The sequence below is a fragment of the Mustela nigripes genome, chromosome 13, assembly GCF_022355385.1.
Source record: "Mustela nigripes isolate SB6536 chromosome 13, MUSNIG.SB6536, whole genome shotgun sequence".
Taxonomy (NCBI): domain Eukaryota; kingdom Metazoa; phylum Chordata; class Mammalia; order Carnivora; family Mustelidae; genus Mustela; species Mustela nigripes.
Window position 1 is genome coordinate 77549550 of NC_081569.1, and position 24147 is coordinate 77573696.

Here is a 24147-nt window from a genome sequence, read left to right on the forward strand (position 1 = left end):
TTTTCTGTAGGTTTAAAAACAGGCCAAATTCGACTATTGAATGGAGAAGCTGTGAGGATAATCATGCTTTCTCAAAGAGCTTACATTTGTCATATTAATTATTTTAACTAGGAGAGAGAGGATGGGGGGGTCCCGTTTTGTCAAACCAATTTTCAAGCCACAAAGATTCTGAGTAATTTTATTACTTTTTGGGTCAGAGTGTCCATGTCTACTATAGGATACTATGACCATGGAAAATTTAGGCCAGGTAGTAGTTCTGATGGTTAACATGAGGTACACATTTTTGTCCCCCATTGTCCATCCTGTAATTCCTCTAAAGGCATAGGGGTGTACCCTATTGAAATTTAGTGAAACCCCTGGATATAATATAATGTAACCTCACTTTCAATTAAGGCCATGAGATTTTCCAGTTGGTGCTTTTAGCAGGTGGTCATAATCCATGTTGTCATGCCATAGACTGCAAAAGCCATTCAGCATCCTATCTTTTTGCAATAAAAATTATTTTAGTAAATTTTGGATTTTGATTGGATCAAATTGTGGACTTCACTTTCAGTTGTTTGTTTCCTCCCCTAGTACCTAGGTTTATTTCTTTTTCCACCCCTCACATTTTTTGGTCATTACTAGATCCATTTTGTAATGGAGAAGGTCCGCTCTAGCCTATTGATAGGTTACTTACAGCGGACTGCAAAATCAGTATTGTCAGGGTTAGGAGAGTCCCCCATGTCGAGGGTTTCTTCATAGGGTTTAAAGACCTGGGGACAAAGTAAGGTTTGAATTAACTCCCTTTCTGTTACCACAGAGATGTTATGCTTGTTTTCCCCATAACCTTTGGGATTCAGATCTTTTGTGGAGATAGAGGATGGGCAGCAGCAGCAATAGCAAAGGCAATCTATAGGGTCCTAATAAGCCATCTACCTTTAGGATCATAGACCTCAACAATTCAAATCTTCGAACAGTAACCAATGTTCAAGTTGTGTCTGCTCTTCCTCCACATGAGTAATCACCCAATGTGCCTGTATGTAGCACAGGATGTAGTCTTTCTCATGAGTACTTTACAGCATGAGGCCAATACTTGGTTGAGACACTTAAGTAGTTGGTCACAGATTAGGTCTATCCCCTGATTCTAATGTCAGCCACAGCTTACAATGGAATAAAGACACATGATACGATTTTAAGACACACATCTAAGTAGAGGTTGAGGCACATAATACAGAGCTACTTTTATGTGTCCCAATCCTATACCTCTGTCCTTAAATGATGTGAACTCACTTAGTTTGGTTAAATCTGTAATACAGTGCCTGAGTCAGTTTGATCAGCTATAGAAGAATTCTATAAAAAGCAAACATTTCTCACAGTTTGGAACATTGAAGTCTGGGATCAGAATGCCAGCATCATTGAGCTTTGTGACACTTCTACCAGGTTATGTCTTCCATATCCTTCATTCATGCATGCCTGCATAGCAAGATCTTCTGTCTCTTCCTCTTTTTAGAAGAGTATTAATTTCATCACAAAGGCCCCACCCTTGTGACCTAGTCCAATCCTGATTACCTCCCAAGACCATACCTCTCAATACAATCACACTGGAGATTAGAATTTCAACATGTGGACTTTGTGGGTCACGAACATGTAATTCATAACACAGAGCTATAACGGAACCAGAAAATGTAGCACAGACCTGCATAGCTTGAAGAGCAAGCTGGCAGGCAGACAGTAGATCAAAAATGTATGCATACCACCAGGCAGCAAAGCCAGTAAGCAAACCAAAGCAAAAGAACAAAGACCCCTGGTGGTGATAGACATCTTACTCATGGTGCCAATGCTTGTGTCTACCCATAAGGAGCCATACAGACCCCAACCCAAAGATAGGGTTCTAATGTCAAGACTGATGATATCATATCCACATGAAGAGTAGGTGAAAATGTTTATTACTTACCAAATGAAGCTTTCTGGGGACAGCAAGTCAGAGTTCTCAAGGAAATCCAAAAATGGCTTCAGAAGGTGAGGAAAGGGGACTTGTCTGGGGTTTTTACTGTGATTAATTCTTGGGGCCCGCCAGGCTAAGGGTTCCTATACTTGGGCAGATGTTTCAAATATTTCAATCTTCTTCTAGCACCAAAAGAAGGAAACTCAGACTTTCTTATTAGTCTGATCATTTGTGTGGCTGAGGGGAAGAGGAAAGGATGAAACTTAAAATCACTCAGAATCAAATAACAAAATAAGGAATACTTTCTTGAGTAAGACAACTTCCCACTTACATAATTATAATACGCTTTTCTGGGATCGCTTTGTGTTCATCCTTGGAGCTTGTTGGGTCTTTTAGATATATACATTCATGTCTTTTATCACATATGGAAAGCTTTTGACTATTATTTGCTCAAACGTTTTTTCCCCTGTTCCCAGTCTCCTCTCCTTTGGGACTCCATATACTCATATGTTGCTATACTTAATAGTATTCCATAGTCTCTTAGACTCTGTTCATTTTTCTTCATTCTCTTTTTTCTCTTCAAAGGATATGATTTAAACAAACTTGTAATCAAGTTTGTTCATTTTTTCTTCTGTTTACTCAAATCTTCTATTTAAAAACCTGTCATGAATATCTCATTTCCATTATTGTACTTTTTAGCTCCAGAATTTCTGTTTGGTTCTTTTTTATAATTTCTATCTCTTGAATAATGTTTTTTTTTTTTGAGATGTCATTCTTCTGATTTCCTTTAGCTCTTTATCCATGATTTCCTTTAACTCTTAGAGCATACTTAAAATACTTGATACAGTCTTTGTCTGGTAAACCCACTGTCTGTGCTTCCTCAACAACAGTTTTGTTAATCTCTCCTATAAATTGGCCATACTTTCTTATTAGAATATGCATACTTTATAATTTTTTGTTGAAAACAGCGTTTTGAATATTATAATATTCTAACTCTGGAAATCAGGTTCTTCTTTCTCCTCGGTGTTCTTTTTTGTTGCTTGTTGTGATTGTAGTAGCTTATTTAGTCAATTTTCTAAACTATTTTGTAGTCTGTATTCATTGTAATGCTTTGACATTCAACTTTCTGTGGTCAGCTCGTGGTTTGGAAAGAGATTCTCTTGAATGCTAGGAATCAAAATTTACTTTAAAAAAAAAAAAAGGTTAAAAAAAATCTCTTCTAGGTTTTGCAGATTGGTTCTGTGTTGGAATATCTTTCACTGCTTAGCCAGACCATTTACAAGTCAATCTTAGCCTTCACTTCCTGCCTGTACTGAACCAACAGATCTACCAAAAATAGAAGTCTTAAGGGTATAATTTTTGTATGTTTATTACTGCTTGATTTTCTTCTGTTTTTCTCATGTTTTTCGTCTCTTTGTCTAACTGGCCTGTTTTATATTTCAACTCTTTGTAAAAAAAAAAAAAAAGAAGAAGAAGAAGAAGTATCATATTTAAATTCACAAAAGATTTTTTTTTTGTTCTATTCATTATTTTTTTTCCTTTCTCATAGCACCTTGATCTTCTTTATGATGATTTTATTTATTATTTCCTTAAGGTGTCCTTCTACTGCTTATATTTTCTCTTTATTTTCTTTTTCCTCTTTTGTCGAAGATTATCTTTTTTCCTCTTTGATTGCTTGTTGGCCCTGAGGGTTATTTTATATTCATAAAAATCTACTAAAGACAAATACTTGATTTTTAAGAATTAATATTTAATTTTTTCATGTTATTATTTTAATTTATTTAAGTTTTAAATACATTTTATAAATCAATTATAAATTTAGAAGTCTTTGAACAACATATGTTCAATTTTAAAGGAAATTAATTGTAAACTTTAAATTGCATTTATACATGTCATATTTTTAATTTCCTTCTAAATACTTCAATTGTCTGATTAAAAAACCTTCCTGTATATTTAAATGATTTATAAATCTAATAAAGTAAACTTATGAATATGATTAATCCAAAGTTCTCTCAGAGTTTAACACTGAGTATATGCTTAATAAGATTACATCTCTAAATCAAACAACTAAATCAATTATTTAATAGTAATTAGAAGACTGTCACTCTAATAGGCCAAATACTCTTAAAGATTATAAGTACATAAAACACCATAAATGTAGGTATAAATCCAAGTGGCCTAGGAAACTCATTGCCTTTTTCCTTTACATACTTTGCTGAATATAAAGTTCAGCAGATTTTAAGTAGCACAATAGAAAAATAGTTCTCCAGATGCGTCACTTTTTCAACAAAGATATATCCTCCCTCAAGAAGCTCTTATTGTTATATAGTCAAGGAGGTGATCCCTACCTTTTTCTAGCTCCCTCATGATTATGTACAGAAACATAGAAATGGACCCCCTCTATTGCCTCTCTTACATAGTGTCTTTCTCTGATGAACCTACACAAGCTTTTCTGTGGGATAATGAGAACTCAAAAATTATATGCTCTGTATTACAGAGTTCTGTGCCTGAAATATACTCCAATAAACCTTGTTGGCTTTAATAATAATGTCAATACAATTTCTCTACTAACAGACATATATATACTTACTGTGATTTTATATATGAGGAAGACAGTTCTCACTTCATTGAAATAATTAACTATTTTATAGCTGCTTTGTTTCAGGACTTGGACTTGGATATTATAAAATCAGTGTCCCTGCATTTGTTAGGAAATTTCACATTCACAAACACCAAATTCTTTGGTCGGTATCTATTAAATTTTATAAGAATAATGAAAGAGTATTCTTGTCATAAGGAAAATTATGGTTAAGGTAGACTATCAACATTAAAGAGGTCAATGTCTTCTAAGGAGGAGAATGTAGTTTGAGTTGTGGTAAAATTATCAGATCATTCTATATTTCTGGTAATCTTGAAAGAGAGGGAAGGTAGAGGATGCTCAAAATGGTGGAAATATCAGAAGAAAAAGATAATTTGGCAGTAACAGATTTATGAATGTTTTCAGAACTAACTCACTTAAAAACGCAACTATAGCAATGTGGAGAGAACTTTGTGAAATTTAAAGTAATAAGTTTATTATATCAAGTCCTTCTGTATTAATAGTAATTAACCATCTGTAGCTTTCATATCACAAGCAGAAACTCATGATAATTCCCTGTTCACTGAGGCACGCAAAAGCTATTATTTACTCATTAGCACATTAGTTTAGTATTGTTCCTTTAATTACCAAATTTTGAGATATAAAGTAATACAAGTTTTCTTTCAGTTTAACTTACAAAATATAGAATATGTATTTGCTCTTATGTTGTCAATGAATATATATCCCCTGATTGATTATTTTTAAATTTTATGTCTAGAGAGAATTAAATGTTGACTACTCAAGTTTTCCTGCTAGGAGAAAATAGATTTCCCGTCAATGCTTGGGTGACATCACACACTCCAGAATACACAATAAAAATGCATTTATTTCATATCTGAGATGTCTGGCACAGATATTTCTGAAAGGCAGAAAGCATGTAAAATGTAAAAACGCCTAGAAAAGTGCTAAACACTGTAATCCAACCTGTCATAACTGTATTGCTGTTTAAAGATATTGCCTGAAAAGAACATTTAGAAAACTCTTGGGTTGCTAAATCAAAATACTTCACTTTTCTCAGTACCCAATCAAATCAATATAATTTCAGTCCTAAATACAGTGCTGTATATATAGAAGAGGGGGTTGTGGGAGCTGATTTTTTTCTGATTTTTATTTATTTGTACTTCTTCTTTTAGAAAATTTACTTCTCTAGTAGATAAAAAGAATAGGGAAGACATGTTTAAGGATGTCACTCAGCTCAATTTTATAATTCATCCCTATTTAAAAAAAAAATCACTGCACAATTTGTAGGGCCCAGTATAATATAAAAATGCAGTATTCCTTTTCAAAATGATGAACAATTTCAAGATGGTATCAATCCAGTCACAGGGCCTTCCTATGCTTGGAGACTGTTGTAAATGCACAAATCACATATCCTGCTTGTACATAAATAGAATCGTATGGATTATGAAGTTTAATATTCTCAATTTACAAATGAGGAAGCATAAACCCAGAGATGGTAATAGCTGACGTATGATTACAGAAAATATGAAGATGTGAAATATCCTAGGTTCCAACATTCAGAATAAATCTTGTATTGCTTTTTCTTAAAATATATGTGAAAACATCTCCTATTTTAAATAAATTTTGTAAGTAGAGACAGAATAAGAAAAAAAAAACAAAGGGTTTTCAAAGATTATTGATATCTAAAATATATAATAGCATTATTAGCTATTCACCTATTGTATAGTGTGATAGTTGAACAACAACATGGATATACTTAATGCCAATGAAATGTAAACTCAAAAATGGTTAAAATGATAAATTTTACATTCTTTAAATTTTGCCATGATTAAGAAAAATAGTCTGTGTGACGGTTAAATTTGTGTCAACTTGAGTAGGCTCAGGAATGCCTGGATTAACTGGTAAAACATTTTTCTTGTTGTGTCTGTGGGGGTGTTTTTGAAAGAGATTAGCATTTGAGTTGGTAGACTGAGTAAAGAAGACTGCCCTCACCAATGCAGGTGGGCATCAACCAATCTCTTGGTCTGAATAAAACAAAATCGTGGAGGAAGGACAAATTTGCTCTCCTGAACTGGAACACTGATTTTCTCCTGTCCTCAGGCCTTCAGACTCAAACTAGGATTTATACCATTGACTGCCCTGATTTTCAGACCTGAGAGTGTGTGCTAAAACTATACCACCAGTTTCCTGGGTCTCTGGATTGAGGATGGCAGATTGTGAAACCTCCATAATCATGTGAGCCAATCCCTCATAAAAACTCTCTTTCTGTATTTCTCTATACATCCCATTTGTTCTGGTTTGGTTTTTTATTTTGTTTTGTTTTGAGAATCTTATGAGATCAATTTATAATAATGAATATGATATCAATTTTTAAGACAATTTAAACCCCCATTTCAGTCTTAAAAAATTGTCTATCACTTCCTTGTATCTGTTGGTGGTCATAACAAGTAAAGCATACTTACCTAAATTATATGAACTTTCCCATCTCCATGTCTTTGCTTGATCTGTTTTTCAGACTGAAATACTCTTCTGACATGTCCTCGTTATCCCTGATTCAGGAAGCCAACTTTTTTCCCTCTTCACAAATACACATACTCTGTTATTTCAGCTTTTGAAACCCAGCTTATGCATCAAAAACCAAGTAAAAGGTAATTTCCAAGAAGTGTTCCTTATGTTCAACAATAAACAAATATTCCACTTCTGCAGCCATAATTTCATTGTTTTTCTCTTAGTCTGCAATGAATTATAATTAGTTATATACATATCTGTCTCATTACCTCAAATTGCCTTAAAATCAGAAAACTCAGCAAATATTTTATAATAATATTTGCCTTTGATTCCCCATAATAAATAACATTGTTTTAAAAAGCACTCTAACCTTGACTTACCTTCTAAAACTTAAATGATAAACTGTACCTCTCATGAATTTACAGGGCTATAACTCATATGAAACTACAAACCATCTGTTTATTTAATATTTCAAAACATTAAAATTTCATATTTGCTTATTAAAGTTATAGAAAAAAAGAAAACAAAGTATCAAGTCTTCTCTTATACCCATGAGGATGTACTACGAATACCATACTTTCTATGTGTGTTAGATTTCTATCAGAATATTTGTTGTTTAAGTACTAGAGAAAGATTTAAGTTTTCTTTAAGTTTTCTTTAATCAACTTCAACTTAGAATTAGTTTTAATACCTTTTTTACAAAATTCAGAGAGGCATTGTTCCAATGCATCCTTATGCAAACCGATGTTACTTTATCCTTATAATCTGCTACACAAATGAGCATAGCATTATTATATCATGCCAGCCTGGTCTTTCCTTCTAATTCTTTTGGAAAATTGAGCCTGTTCTACTAAGTCTGAAGAAAAAACTGTGTAACTCCCCCTAAACTAATTCCTTAATAATAAAATTCCCACTTGATTACATTCCAGTTGAGATCTATTTCACTAAGACTAAAAATATTAAGTCTAAAAGACCAAGTTAAAATAGTTACCTTGTTATACCAGATACAATATTGACTTATAAAAACAAGAAAACTTGACATTAAGGTCACTTAGTCCTACACTGATGAGATTTTGAAGAAATACAGGTTCCCTGTTTTAAATGATTTACATTATTTCCTAATTTTAGCAACTGGTGACTGAGAATTAATTGACTTTTATAAAGTCCTTCAGGAGTATTAATTTAACTTAGTGCAATTCCAAGTTAATGAAGTATGAGCAGTATGCATCTCATTTTTAATTTATATTTAGTCCTTAAAACTAAAATAATTTTAATTAACATTTTTCTGGAAATGAAACTTAGTTGCTTTTAGCTTACTAAAGTCTGATACAGATTCCAATCTAATATTAAAATTAATCATTCTCACATGGAAGAAATAGATTTAATCTAGGATTTGGGAAATTAAAATAATTTAGAATCAGAAACTCTTGATGTATGTATACTTAAATAGCTTTATTTTGTGCTTATTATACATATCAGTGCATGCATATTTCTATAGAATAAGATTATATCCAAAAACATAAAATGGAGGAAAAAAATTAATCCCAAATATTCCATTTCTAGAATTTTTTTTTTGTATTTAAACATTGTTATGTCCTTTAAGTATGATATGTGTATGTGTGTACTAGAGTTTCTAAGGACTGAAAAGGTAAAAAAATCTCTTATTAAGATTGGAAATCTGTCCATTTGCAACTGTAATTGAGTTGAAATTTGAATTAAAAATGCTAATAGTTTCTAATTTCAAATATTAAAATCATGGCTAGCTTATTATGATAGGCAATATGGAGAACTGATCAAGATCATAGTCAATATCAATACATCTCAAATCATTGGGTTAAAGAGGAACTTTTTAATTTTTTAAAAATTTTTTTAAAGTAATATCTATGCTCAACATTAGGCTCAAACACATGACCCCAATATCAAGAGTTGCATGCTCTACTGACTGAACCAGGTGGGCACCCCAGAATTTTGATTTTTTTAATTCTTTTAATTTTTAATTGTTTGGAATATTACTCAGCCATCAGAAAGGATGAATATCCAACTTTTGCATCAACATGGATGGGACTGTAGGAAATTAAGCTAAATGAAATAAGTCAAACAGAGAAAGTCAATTATCGTATAGTTTCACTTATTTGTGGAACATTAGGAGTAGCATGAAGGACATTAGGAGAAGGAAGGGAAAAATGAAGGGAGAGAAAGTGGAGTGGGAGACAAACCATGGGAAACTATGGACTCTAGGAAACAGAGTTTTAGAAGGGAGGGGGCTGGGAGAATGGGTGAGCCTGTGATGTATTAAGGAGGACAAGGCTTGCATGGAGCACTGGGTGTTATATGCAAACAATGAATCATGGAACACTATATCAAAACCTAAAGATGTACTGTATGGTGACTAACATAACAAAATAAAAAAAATATTTATTGAAGTATAGTTGAAAATATTACTAACTTCAGGTGTACAACATAGTGACTCTACATCTATATACATTATACTATGCTCACCACAGTGTACGTACCATCAGTCACCATATAAAACTATTACAATACCATTGACTATTCCCTATAATGCACCTTTTATTCCCATGACTTATTCATTCCATAACTGGAAGACAGTATCTCCTAATCTCCTTCACCCATTTTTGCTCACACCACTCCCCCAACTCCTCCCCAATAGCAACCATCAGTTAGTTCTTTGTATTTATGGATCTGTTCTTGTTATTTGTTTGCTTGTTCATTTGTTTTATTTTCTTTTTTAGATTCACATATAAGTGAGATCCTATGATGTTTGTCTTTCTCTGTCTGACTCATTTCATTTAGCGTATTACTCCCTAGGTCCACCCATGTTGTCACAAATGACAAGATCTCAATCTTTTTTATGGCTAAATAATGGGCTCTATCTTGTTCCATTAAAAAGATAAACATTTGCGTAAACAATTTAGTAACTACTGGATAACCATTTGGAAAAACAAATTTTGATCCACATATTTTATACCAAGAATTCCACACAGAGCCACCCCTCCAAAAAGTAAAATAAATACAAAAAAATTATACAATTATTAAAAGAAAATATGGACAACTTCCTTTAAAACCTGGAAGTAGATATGGTCTCTTTAGGCCGCAAAGGCCAAAAGGCATTAAGAGAAAAAGAAAATTAATTTGACTAGCTAAAATAAAAATTTCTATTTTGCCAAAACCATGAAATATTAATATATCGAAAGCTATATGACTAGCTTGGAAATGATGTTTGCTAGTTATATCACAAAGATCTAGAAATGCAGAACAAAATAGCCCAATACAAAAATACATGATATACATCAATATACATCTCTAATAAAATGACTTATCCATGCAAGCTTTATTAGTAGGAACTAAAATCATTAGAAGAATGGTTTACGTGGAACTGGGTGCGCATATGAAGAACCTAACAACAAAGGAAGGATTATGTTGACTCTACATGGAATCACTTTTTAATCCTTATTATTATTGATGGTAAAACAATGAGATAGGGGCACTATTCTCATGTATACTATACAAGGTGAACTAAACAATATCATTAATTACGTAATGTTCCCAAAATAATTTTACTTGAATTTAACCAACTCTTAGATATAATTTCCTGCTTCAAGAAATAGTAGGAGTTTAGGGGATATGTTAAATGACCCCTGGAGGAAAGTATCAAATAAATAAAATTGGGACATTCTATAAGGCTGGTCTCCATAGTAAATAGTGATAAAGTAAAAATAAGTAAATAGTAAGAGTAAGAGTAAATAGTAATAAAGAACTTTTATAAATTAAAAGAGACCTAAATGATGAAGTCTTAGAATATAAGTGAGGTTTGGTGGGGTAAGGTCCAGAGTCGATGACCAAGAAAGAATTTTTGAGACATCTTTGTTGCAAAATTGTGGTATATTAAAGCACGAGGACAGGACCCATAGGCAGAAAGAGCTGCCACCCCAAGGCTATGAGGAGTGGCCCATTATATACTTGTAAATTGGGAGAGGGTTAGGGATTGTGTAAGTCTCTAAGGAATTTTGGAAGCAAGGTTTCCAGGACCAAGAGGGGCTAGCTATTGTTGGGAAAAAGGTTATTCATTAATGGTAATAAAACCTTTGTCGTGACACCTTTAGATGTATAGTAGTGGGCCATTGTTTGGGAATGATTGTCAACAGTGTCTTGGAGGGTTTAGAGATAAAGTTTCCAAATGAATTGTTAAAGTAGACTTATAGGATCCTGGTAGGGGGTAGGGGGTTGGTCAGGCTAGGATTCCCTTTGCCCTTAGCAAAGCCTCCAGGTAGAGGTAGCTGAGTCCCTAAAAGAAATGTCTCTCTGCCTTTTTTAAGGGCTTGTCAGTGGGTAAGGAAATTTAATAATTTTCCTTCTGCCTCTGTTTCCCACATCACAAAAGATATATCAACCAGGTATAAGGTACATTGCTAGACTGGTTAAATGTACTATAAAGGACATTTGAGAGATAACTAGAAAATAACTAATTTCTAGATGTATGAGGGAATTATTGTTAATTAGGTGTGATTATATCATTTTGTCTAAGAAGGAAATGGTTCTATGTTTTGAAAAATAAATGCTAAAATATCTAGGGATAAGATGTTATGATATTTGTGATCACTTTAAAATATTTAAATTAAGGAAAATAATAATAATAATGCTGGTGAAGCCAGACTGTTTTCAAATTGTGATCTTGGCCCTTTTGTACCTGTGGCTTCAAGTACGTTGTTGAAAAATTCTGTTACTCTTGTCCTCATCTTTGTAATGGGTATGATAATATTACTCCCTATCTCAAGTTAATTTTGATTAAGTAATTGCATAAATGTAAAATATTGAAAAACAGTGATCCATAGGAAGCAATATATAACTACTGGCTATTAGTATGTCATAGCACTCACCGTTTTGAAGAAAGGTGCTAGGGTTAACGTAAAGCATGAAATCAGCCATAATACCTTCCTTGCTAAAACGTAACAGAGAGGCCCCTGGCTGGGAAGGGCATAGGCCTTTGGAATGCCCCTGCCTGCCAGACCACTCTGCTGTTGGAATGGGAATGTCAAGGGGATTTGCCTTCCCAAAGCTTTCTTAGCTCAAACAGCTACCTTGTGATTTAAGAGATAGACACATTGTCCCTTAGGCTGTTTAGTAGAACTTCAGATTAGCATATAATATCTTTCCTATAAACAGATCCTCCCAGTTTCAGTAAGATCCCTTGTCACACATCACCGGCTTGAGAAACAATGATAAGGATTTGTGATTATACTGAAGGACTAATAAAAGTGGGAGCATAAAAGAGCAAAAGGTCTTCATCTCTGAGCGTTGAGCTCCTTGCCTTCTCTTTCACAGCAAAGTTTGGAGTAATCTTTCATCCCTCCATACCGGGATGGCTGGTCATTCCTGGCAGAAAGGTTTTATTTATTTACTTATTTATTCTGGAGAGAGGGAGAGACAAACAGAGAAAGAAAGAGGGCAAGGAAGGGGCAGAGGAAGGGGAAGAAGCAGACTCCCCACTGAGCAGGGAGCCAGATGTGGGTGGGGCTGGATCCCAGGACCCTGGGAACATGACCTGAGGGGTAAACAGTTGCTTATCTGCTGAGCCACCCACGCACCCAAGGACAAGGTTTTTGTCGCTAAGTTTGCTGTGTGTCCATTTACTGAAAATAGGATGAATAAATTGTTCCTGACCCATTTTGCATATACCTAGGCAATAAATAAGTTCCTGTTTAGAGCACAGGATTGGGTGCTTTATATTCTCTTGTCAGACATCTTCTGCTGGTATGATTAGAAAAGGAAGATGTTATCTATCAACAGGGATTTCCTGTCTACTCAATTTACAAATTACTAGATTTCTACAACAGGTTCAGCACTACCACGTAGGGGCGTGTATTTTTTTTTGTGGGCTTCAAAGATTGAGTTTTCTTTCTTTGTGTGTGTGTAAAACCATCAATGAAGTGAGAAATCAGCTTAAAGAAAGGCCCCTTAAACCATAAACTTTTGGGTTGCTATACCAGTATACAACTACTTTACTCAGTGATCTTCACTACTGCTAGATCTTGCTTTACACAGCCTCGTGGTTTTCCATCTTTGCTACCAAAGGAAACAAAATGTTGATTGTTGGGTCAGCAGGCTCCGGGAATGCAGTAGGAACAATAGAAATGACCTCCAGGGCCCGCTGTTTTCAACCCCTCCCCCACCCTTTCCTTAACCCCTGACTCTCCTGCCAGAAGGATGTATGCCCAGGTCTCCATAGGTAACCCGATACCTATGCAGGAAACAGAAGTATCAGGACCCCTCACCCCATACCCTCTGATCACCAAATACCCTACCATATATGGATGTGAGCCCATGCCCTACCTTGGCCTGATAAAAGACCCCACCCCTGCCAACTCCCTGCCAGCGCGACTTCCCCGACTCTGCTTTCCAGAGTCGTGGAACCTCACCGAAGGGTGCCCACCTCCTCCTGGCGCGACTTTCTTGGCTCCCCTTCTCCTGAGCCCTGAAACTTCACCAGAGATGCCGTTAATAAATCTTGCCTTGCACCCACCTTGCCTGGTGTTGTGTTTACCTCACCTGCAAAACTTTACATTGATGTGTAATTGTTCTTTGATTGATTGTTATAAATGTGTTACAAACGTTGAAAGCAATCTATGTGATGGAGACATTCTTTTCTCTCCAATTTGTATAATCTGTAGTTCTACTCTCTCCATATCAGAGCAGTGATGCTTTTCTTATTATCTTTTATGAGTTTCCCCCAATTTTCATGGCTTTATCCAGAAGAGAATGTATATGTTGTACTCTACAAGTTTTATTAATTCATTTTGTTCCAAATTATTTGATATGTGCATAATATTTCTCAATATTTAAAACACAATGTTTGGACTCTTTCCATTGGTTAATGACATTTTCTTTGCAATTTATGTATTTATTTATTTGCCTTTTATTTTGGACAGTGTATAATACGGTAGTTTTATTTTGTTTTGTTCTTTAACTTAGCCTTATGCCACCATTTTTTTCTAGTAATGATCTGATCTAGTAGAGATCTTTAGATAAATAATCTAAAATTTTGCCCTTATCACCTTTGGAATATCCCAACAAGAAAAGTTTAAATACATCAGTGTTATGACAATCTTGATTAGTCATGTTCTATAAAAAGTATCTAAATGCTACCAACATTTATGGTGCTTAAATCTTACCAAGCATAAGATAGCATAGATGAAAAGTATCTAGATGCTTACCAAGATTTAAGAGTCAATCAGGAGTGATATTAACAGGATGGCAGAGTAGGAAGTCCAGGTTTTTGTTTCCCTAAAGAAATATGGATTTACCAATTTACAGACCAAAAGGCCTTTAAGAGAATTCCAGAATACAGGTAAGAAAGTATAACACTCTAGGCAAGCACAAATCAAGAAAAACTACGTTGAAATATGTAAGAAAAGTAATTTCATTTTACTCATATCAGCTCCTCCCCCAAGCCAGCACAGTGCAGTGCCAAAAGGGAGTGCCCAGGTGTTCATTTCTTGGTTGGGAGGAAAGAAAAGAGTTGAGTGTGGATCCAGTATCTGGGCTTTTTAGAGGACTGCCTGAGGAACTGAATTCTGTCTTGCCCTACTCTGATTGCTGATGAAACTGGCATAGTTTAGATATCTGGGGACTGCTGAGAAAGAAGAAGACTAGGGCAGTTTGCTGTAGCCAGCAAGGCTTGGCACAATCAAGATAAGGAGCACAGCGTGAAGCTTCTCCCAGGGAGGGTAGAAGGAGGGCAGTGGAGCAGGCATCCAGTTTCTGCCTTTTCAGAGGATTGCCTGAGAGACTTGAATCTCTCTTACCTAATTCAGAGTGCTGATAACAAGTCGATATATTTTGGATGCCTGATGGCTGTTGAAACATATGACAGTGTGGAGTCATGCTGCTATAGAATGAGAGAACTTTCAGTGATGAGCAGACACCAGCAGGGGAAAAAGATTATAAATTCCTGAAACTAGAACACAAGCCTTTGCAATTGATAACTTGAATGCACAGGCAAGAGAAGTAGCACCCTGTGCCACCCCCACCTCCAAGAAAGGATTTAAGAGGTTGCAAGAAACTCCAGGTAGGCTGACATGTAAGAGTCTTCTCTGCACGAATCCAATCTATAAGGACTAGGAAAGGTTTTATTGTTTTCACTTTTTGTTTTTTAATCAAATGAATAGAACGCAACAAGAAATTATGAGACACGTGAGGAAACAGGGAAATGTGGACAAGGAATAGCAACAACAATAACAACAAATCCAGAAACTGATCCTAAAGAAATAGAGATACATGAATTATCTGACAAAGAATTAAACATTGAAAGATGTTCAACTAATTCGAGTAATGCAGGAACAAAATGAGAATATAAGCAAAGAGATAGAAAATATTTAAATAAATAAATAAAATAAACAAACAGGAATGCCTGGGTGGCTCAGTGGGTTAAGCCTCTGCCTTCAGCTCAGGTTATGATCTCAGGGTCCCGGGATCAAGCCCCGCATCCGGTTCTCTGCTCAGTGGGGAGCCGCTTCCCCCTCTCTCTCTGCCTGCCTCTCTGCCTATTTGTGATCTCTCTCTCTCAAATAAATCAATAACAATCTTTTAAAAAATAAATAAACCTACCAGAAATTTTGGCACTAAAAGATATATTAACTAAACTAAAAAATGAACTAAAGGAGTTCATCAGGAGACTTGTTCAAGCAGAAGATAGCATCAGCAAGTTCAAAAACAGGTTATTGTAGAAGAAGGCCTAAGGAAGTTATAAGACACCATTCAATGGACCAATATTCATATCATGGGAGTTCCAGAAGGAGAAGAGAGAAAGGGCAGAAGCTTATTTAAACAGATAATGATAAAGATGGTGAAGTAGGAGATGCTCTTTCAACCATCCCCTTAAGTGAGCTAAATATCTACCAGAACACTCTGAAATGTGTTCTGAAATCCTATAAAATCAGCCTGAGATGTAGGATTATAGACTGCTGGATCTCTACAGGGGCAAAAGACACCAGTGGAGAGGTAAAGCAGAGTGGGAATGATTGGACTGATATTGGAGGATAAGCAGAAGGGGGGAGGAGCCACTAGAAGCAACACATTGGAAAGTAATATCCCAATATGAAAGTGCCCTGTGGTTTGGGACCAGCATTAACTTGGAGTCTGGTTAAAAGTACTCAAAAAGAGCAAAAGATCTTAAGGGGCAACTGGTGGAATCAGGCAGTCACAGGCACGGGCTTAAGCCCATGGACCCAGGACTGACACCACCACCGCAGCAACCACTCATACCAGACAGAGTGCGGCAGAGTCTATAGTTCCTGGTCCCTGTGCCCCAGCTGTGTACTGCCTGCACCACTGCTTGGCTGGGGCACAACTCCCACATACACATGAGCTAGTCTGGTGGGTGCTCTCTAGAACCACAGCCTTTTATGCTCTGCGCATACTGCATGCCTCAGAGAGATCTGACCATACACTCCCCGCCCATGCCTGAGAGAGCTTGATGTGGACTCTAGCCAGCGGTCTCTAGGACAGGCCAAGAGTCTGAATGCTCCCAGCCCTCACCTGTGCAACCATGAGGCCTGGACCCCAGATAGCAATCCCAGCAAAGGCAGCCACTGGAAGCGGACTCTCTGAACCAGCATCACTCATGATTTTAGTGGCATGGGCGTGCAGAGAAAAGCCGGCACTTCAGGCTACCAATGAGACAGTGGCTGGGGCCGTGCAGAGGGGGAGTCTGTGTGTTCTGGACCACCCAGAAGAGAGCAGAATGTGACCTCTCTCTGAGGCAGAGGTCTGGTTTGCTTTCCACTAAACCTCTGAAAAGCCATAAAAAGCTGCCAAACAAACAAACAAACAAAAAACCCACACAAAACAAACAAAAAGAGCCCAGCCCTTTGATATGGGGCAGGACAACTCAACACAAGCAAGACTGACTGAAAAGCAATGCAGCAGGCCTCTCCCCAAAAAGGCAAGCCAGAAGAAGGAGAGGACAACATAGAGCTTCCCTATGATCCTGAAATTGCACTACTGGGTATTTACCCCAAAGATGCAGATGTAGTGAAAAGAAGAGCCATCTGTACCCCAATGTTCATAGCAGCAATGGCCACAATTGCCAAACTGTAGAAAGAGCCAAGATGCCCTTCAACAGACTAATGGATCAAGAAGATATGGTCCATATATACAATGGAATATTATGCCTCCATCAGAAAGGATGAATACTCAACTTTTGTATCAACATGGATGGGACTGGAGAAGAGTATGCTAAGTGAAATAAGTCAAGAAGAGAGGGTCAATTATCATATGGTTCCACTTATTTGTGGAGCATAAGAAATAACATGGAGGACACTGGGGAAATGAAAGGAGAAAGGAGTTGAGGGAAATTGGAGGGGGAGACAAACCATGAGAGACTGGACTCTGAGAAACAAACTGAGGGTTTTGGAGGAGAGGGGTAGGGAATTGGGTCAGCCTGGTTGTGTGTACTGGAGAAGGCACATTACACTGGGTGTGGTGCATAAACAATGAATCTTGGAACATTGAAAAAAAATTAAATTAAATTTTTTAAAAAGAAAAAAGAAAGAGAGATAATGATCGTAGAATTCCTGATCTGGAGATGAAAGTGGACATCCAGGCTTAAGACCAATTAAGCCCAACCAGGAAGATTGCAAAGAAATCTACAGTGAGACATATTAAGATCATATTGTCAAAAGTCAAAGAAACAGAAGAGAATTTTGTAAAGTGCCTTGTCACATACAAAGGAAGCCTAAGACTAGATGCAGAATTCTCATCAGCAGTTTATAGGCTAGAAGGGAAAAAGATGATACATCAAAGTGCTGAAAGAAAAAATCTGCCAAGAAAACTGTATCTGGCAAAACTACATTTCTAAAATGAAGGAGAAATAAAGACTGTCAGACAAAAGTTGAAAGAATTCATGATTGGCTTTAAAGGAAATGTCAAAGGAGTCACGCAAGTTGAAAATAAAAAGGACACTAAAAAGAAAAACAAAAGCACACGAAAATACAAAACTTGTTGTTAAAGTTAATATATTGACAAATAAAAATTATTTTATTGTACTGTAATTTGACCAACAACATAAAGTATATTGGGAGGAGTAAAGGTGTAGAGTATTTGTACATGATTACAATTAAGTTGGTATCAGCTTATAAAAGATTGTCATAACTATAAGATGTTTGCCAGTGTGGGGCTTGAATTCACCACCCTGAGATTAAGACCTGAGCTGAGATCAAAAGTCAATTTAACTGACTGAGCCACCCAGGCACCCCTATAAGATGTTTTTTATAAGCCCTATGGTAATTCCAAAGAAAATAGCTATTGAAGATACACAAAGAAAAAGAGAGGAAAAAAAGAGAGAGAGAGAGAAGACGGACAAAAGAGCTGTAGAAGAGATCTAAAAATTAAGCAAAATGGCACTAGTGAGTTTTTAGCTACCAATGTAAATGGATTAAACTACCCAATCAAAAGAGATAGAATCACTAAGTGGATTTAAAAAATAAGATCCAACTATATGCTATCTACAAATATCTCACTTGAGACTTAAGGACACACAGAGACTGAATATGAAGGGATAGGAAAAGATATTCCAGGCAAATGGTGACCAAAAGAAGACATAGATAACTATATCTATACAGACAAAATAGACTTTGTAAAAAACTGTCAAAAAAGAGAAAGATCATTTTATAACTATAAAAAGATCAATTTAATAAGAATATTTAACAATTATAAATATATATGCACCCAATATCACAGCACCCAAATATATTAAGCAAGCACTGACATAACTGAAGAGAGAAATAGATCACAGTACAATAATAGTAAGAGATTTTAATACTTCCCTTTTAATAATGAGTTGAGCATTCACATAGATGATCAATAAGGAAGCAGCACATTTAAACAATACTACAGACTAAATGGACTTAATAGGCATACAGATTATTCCACTACAACAACAGAACACTCTTCTGAAGCACACATAGAACATTTTCCAGTATAGATCATATAAGTTACAAAACAATTCTTAAACATTCTAAAAGATTTAAATTATACCAAATGTATTTCCCAAAACAACTAAGGGAAACACAGAATTATTGGCAGAAGGTAAACTAGAAAATTCACAAATGTGGAAATTAAACAAAATCTCTTTTAAAAATTGATAGAACAAAAATAAATTTGAGGGGAAATTAGAAAATATCTTGAGATGAACAAAAATAAAACAATCTACCAAAACTTATGAGATACTACAAAAGCAGTACTAACAGGTAGACTTATAGGGATAAGTTCCTATATTTTAAAAAAGGAAGATATCAAAAACCAGCAAACAACAACCAAAAAAAAAAAAAAAAAAAAAAAAAACTAAAACAAAAATTGGCTGAAGGACCTAACAAATACTAGAGAAGAAACAAACAAAATAGAAAAGAGAAAACAATAGAAAAAATTCAACAAGACTAAGTTGTGTTTGGAAAAAAATCAACAAAATTGAAAAAACATTAGCTAGACTAAGGAAAGAGACAAAATGAAAGAGGAGATGTACAAATGATGCCACATAAATAAAAAAGGATTATGAGACTAATGTTAACAATTACCCACCAACAAAGGATAACCTATAAAAAATGGATACAGTCCTAGAAACTTATAACCTACCAAGACAGAAACACAAAGAAATAGAAAATCTAAACAGATCAATAAAGAATAAAGAGACCGAAGCAGTGATCCAAAATTTGCAACAAAGAGAAGTCCAGAACAGAGGAATTCACCATAGGTGAATTCTACTAAACATTTAAAGAAGCATTAGTATCAATCCTAAAGCCTTTCCAAAAGGATTGAAGAGGATGGGACACTTCCAAACTCATTCTATGAGGCCAACATTATCTTGATATCAAAGTCAGGAAAACTATAGGTTATTATCTCTGAGGAATATAGATACAAAAATCTTCAACAAAATACTAGCAAGCCAAATTTAACAGCATATTAAAGGATCATATAGCATGAGTAAGTGAGATGTATCTGTGAGAGGCAAGGTTTTAAATGTGTGAAAATAAATTCTAGTGATAGACCAAGATAAGAGAATGAAGGATAAAAGTCAAATGATCATATCAATAGGGTGCCTGGGTGGCTCGGTTGGTTAAGCATTGCATTCGGCTCAGGTCATGATCCCAGGGTCCTGGGATGGAACTGCCACATCTGGCTCCCTGCTCTGTGGGAAGCCTGCTTCTCCCTCTCCCTCAGACTGCTGCTCCCCCTCCTTGTGCTCTCTCTCTCTCTTTGTCAAATCAATCAATCAGTCTTTTTTTAAAAATGATCATATCAATAGATAGAGGGAAGAAAAATTGACAGCACGTGGGCAAAAGAGAGTTTCTTCAACTGTCACATTGGGAAAACTGGATATCTGCTTGCAAAAGAATTGAATTAGACCCTGTCTTATACCACACTCTAAACAATCAACTCAAAATGTATTAAATTCTTAAACACAAAACCCAAAATACAAAATCTCAGGCAATACATAGGGGTAAGTCTGAATAACATCAGTATTAAGAATGATTTCTGGATATGATGCTAAAACCATAGATGACAAAAGCATAGATACGTAGGACTACATCCAACTAAATCTGTATAGCAAGGGAAATAACAAGAGTATAAAAGGCAACCTATGGAATGTGAGAAAATATTTGCAAACTTATGTCTGATAAGGCATTAATATCCAAAAAGATATAAGGAACTCCTATAATTCCATAGCAAACAAAACAAAATAAAATGAAACCCATGTAACAAGAAAACCTAATTTAAAGATGGGCAAAGGTCTTCAATAGACCTTACTCCAAAGAAGACATCTCAGTGGCCAGTAGATGTTTGGAAAAGTAGTCAAAATTACCAACTGTAATTGAGATTAAAACCACAATGAAATATCATCTCACATCCGTTAGGATGGATATTATTTAAACACACACACACACAGAACAAATCTTGATGAGGATGTAGAGAAATCAGAATTCTTACGCATTGTAATTAGGAAAGTAAAATGGTACAATCACAATAGAGAACTGTATGAAAGTTATTCAAAATTGAAAATAGAACTACTATATGATCTAACAATTTTCTTTTTGTGTATTTATCCAAAAGAATTGAAATCAGGCTCTTAAAGAGATTCTGACATTTCATGTTCATTGCAGCATCATTCACATTAGCCCTAAGGGAAACAACTTAACTGTCCATCAAGGGATGAAGAGATTTTTAAAAATAAATAAAAGTGATATATACATACAATGGAATATTATCTAGCCATAAAAATGAATACTATTCTGTCTTACGCTACAAAATGGATGAACATTGAGGCTATTACTATTACACTAAGTGAAGTAAGGCAGTCATAGAATTAACACTGCAAAATCTCCCTTGGATTAGGTGTATAAATTATTCAAACTCTTAGAAACAAAGTATAATAATAGTTGCAAGGCACTGGGTTGGGGAGGGGGAAATAGGGAGTTACTACTTGATAGATACAGAATTTTAGTTATGCTGTTGGAGGAAGTTATAGAGACATGCTGTTCAATATCATGCTTAGAGTTAACAATACCATACTGCACACTTAAAAATTTGTTAACAGGGTAGATCTCATGTTACATGTTTTTTATAATTATAAAAATAAAAGAGAGAAACAGAAAAGTATTGGTCATGATAAGCTGCTTTCTTTTTCAGTTTCCTTCTGTTTACTAGCAATACAGAACTTCACACACAATGCACTTGCAAATTTGCTAAATCATCCAAATGTAGAACAAAAATGAGCTAGGTTCTAAGAAATAATAAACAGTAGATCAACACTATTACATTTTTAAAAGCTGGGCTCCTTCAACATGTACTCGCCTTTTTCCATGCAAATACTGATAATATTATTTACCTAAAGTAATGTCAGAAGGCCTCCTCAAAAACTCAGTGTATTTCCTTTTCTAATGCCTTAACATAATATCAAGGAGAGGAAAATTAAAAATGAAATTAATATACTCAAACATGGGTATATTTGGGGCACTGTGGTTTAATCTATGTGTAATACTTTTTAGTTCTTAAGTGCCTTATTCTTTGGTGCTTATCATTGAAAACATGAACAATCATGTGAAATCTTCTGCAAGCTTTATGTAGGTTTTAAATAAAGAGCGACTGAAAAGGCCTGCCCATCCTCTACTAAAAATCCACATGTTCAGTATAAAGTTCCCCAAGGAAATGAAGCTGGTATGCCTTTTTCATTTCTCAGCATCTAAAAATGTGGGCAAAGAACAAACATTCAATATGCTTGTAAAATTAAATATTAAATTCTGCACTAGAATGAAATAAAGCAGGGAAACAGGGCGGGAAGAGGGATGAAGGATGAAGAATCTGAAAAGAATAGGAAATATGTACTCAGCAATGTATGTACATAAATGTACACTCAGTAAATTCAGATCAACATGTGAGTCCCATGTTTGCCCTGAAACTTAAGTAGAGTCCCTTTTTACCATGGCTGATCCAGAATTTACTGGAGAATTTGATATCAGACATTCACCTCTTACAAATTCTTAAGTATAGATGGCTTAGCTTTATTTAGAAAACCCTGAACAGGGGTGCCTGCGTGGCTCAGTGGGTTAAGCCTCTGCCTTTGCCTCAGTTCATGGTCTCAGGGTCCTGGGATCAAGACCCACATCGGGCTCTCTGCTCAGCAGGGAGCCTGCTTCCTCCTCTCTCTCTCTCTTCCTGCCTCTCTGCCTACTTGTGATCTCCCTCTCTGTCAAATAAGTAAATAAAATCCTTTAAAAAGAAAAAAAAAAAAAAAAAAAGGAAAGAAAACCCTGAGCAGAATAATTCCAGAGTAACTACAGACCAAAACATATGCTGTATAAGCCTTGTCATTAACCTTGTATTTAAGGAATTGACATTGTGATAGTTCTTTCCTAAATGTCTCAAAAGTAAAACAAATGTTTCTTCCATTTAAATACCAAGCACAACAAATAACTGAAGACTCAAGTCAACTGTATAACAAAACTGTAAATATGTGTATGTGTGTTAATATACAAAAACATGAATGAGCATATTGATAATAATGCAGCTTCAAAGTTATAGTAATAACAGATAATGGGTGATGATTTCATTTTCCAATAATGCATTTCTATCTATATTTTCCACTCACTTTCCCCAAATTCATTATGCAGTATGTGATGCTAATCCATACTGAAAATGTATAATTTTTAACTTGCTAATAATCTAGTAATAATATTATCTGGATGGAAAGTGATCCTTAATTTATCATTATCATAGACAAATTAGGGTGATTTATATGACTTACACTGACATCTTTCAGTAAAAATTGTGGTTAAGATCAGAAATGACCTGCTATGTTGTCAAGTATATGCTATGTAAGTGAGCATACTAAATTATATGTTGCAACTGTGTTTTAGCAAATGCATTTGAAACTTTCAACAAATACATTTCTAATTATTCCTTAAGACTTAACTCAAATAGTGCTCCCCATGTGATGTTTTATCTGACTCCTTTAGCTGGCTTTGCCATTGTGCTTCTCTCATACTTCACATAATTCTGCATCTCTCTCTCTCTGTCTCTCATTAGACAGGACCCTCTAGAGCCATTTCTGTATAATAGTCACCTTTGAATTTCTGGTATTTAGCATAGTATTTGGCATATGATAATTTCTTAATAATGCTTTTTTAGTAAATTTAGTGGATATACCTCCACTATGCTAATATTGAAATATTTTACATGAATGTCAGGCAAAAGATGAATCAACCTCCTAGATAAGTTTCTAGTGCACTCTACATTTGGGAAGGAAGATTAAGATATTGTGCTGTGTTTATAGGAAAGTAGTTGAAGTAAAATCTATAGTAGGCCAAGGGATTTTAGGTATTAACAGGAAAGGACATGCATATACTTTATACAGTTATCTGATAGTCACAGGGTGGCAACATACAAATACTACCTTTTGGCCCTGAACTAGATATCTAGTTCTATCAATCTATCTTAACTCTTTTTGGAAATGTAACACAGAACAGTAGTCTCATAAAAACCCTAACTTGTAAAATGACTAGACAAAGTTATGTAGGTTTTCACCATCCATTGCTTAAATATGTCC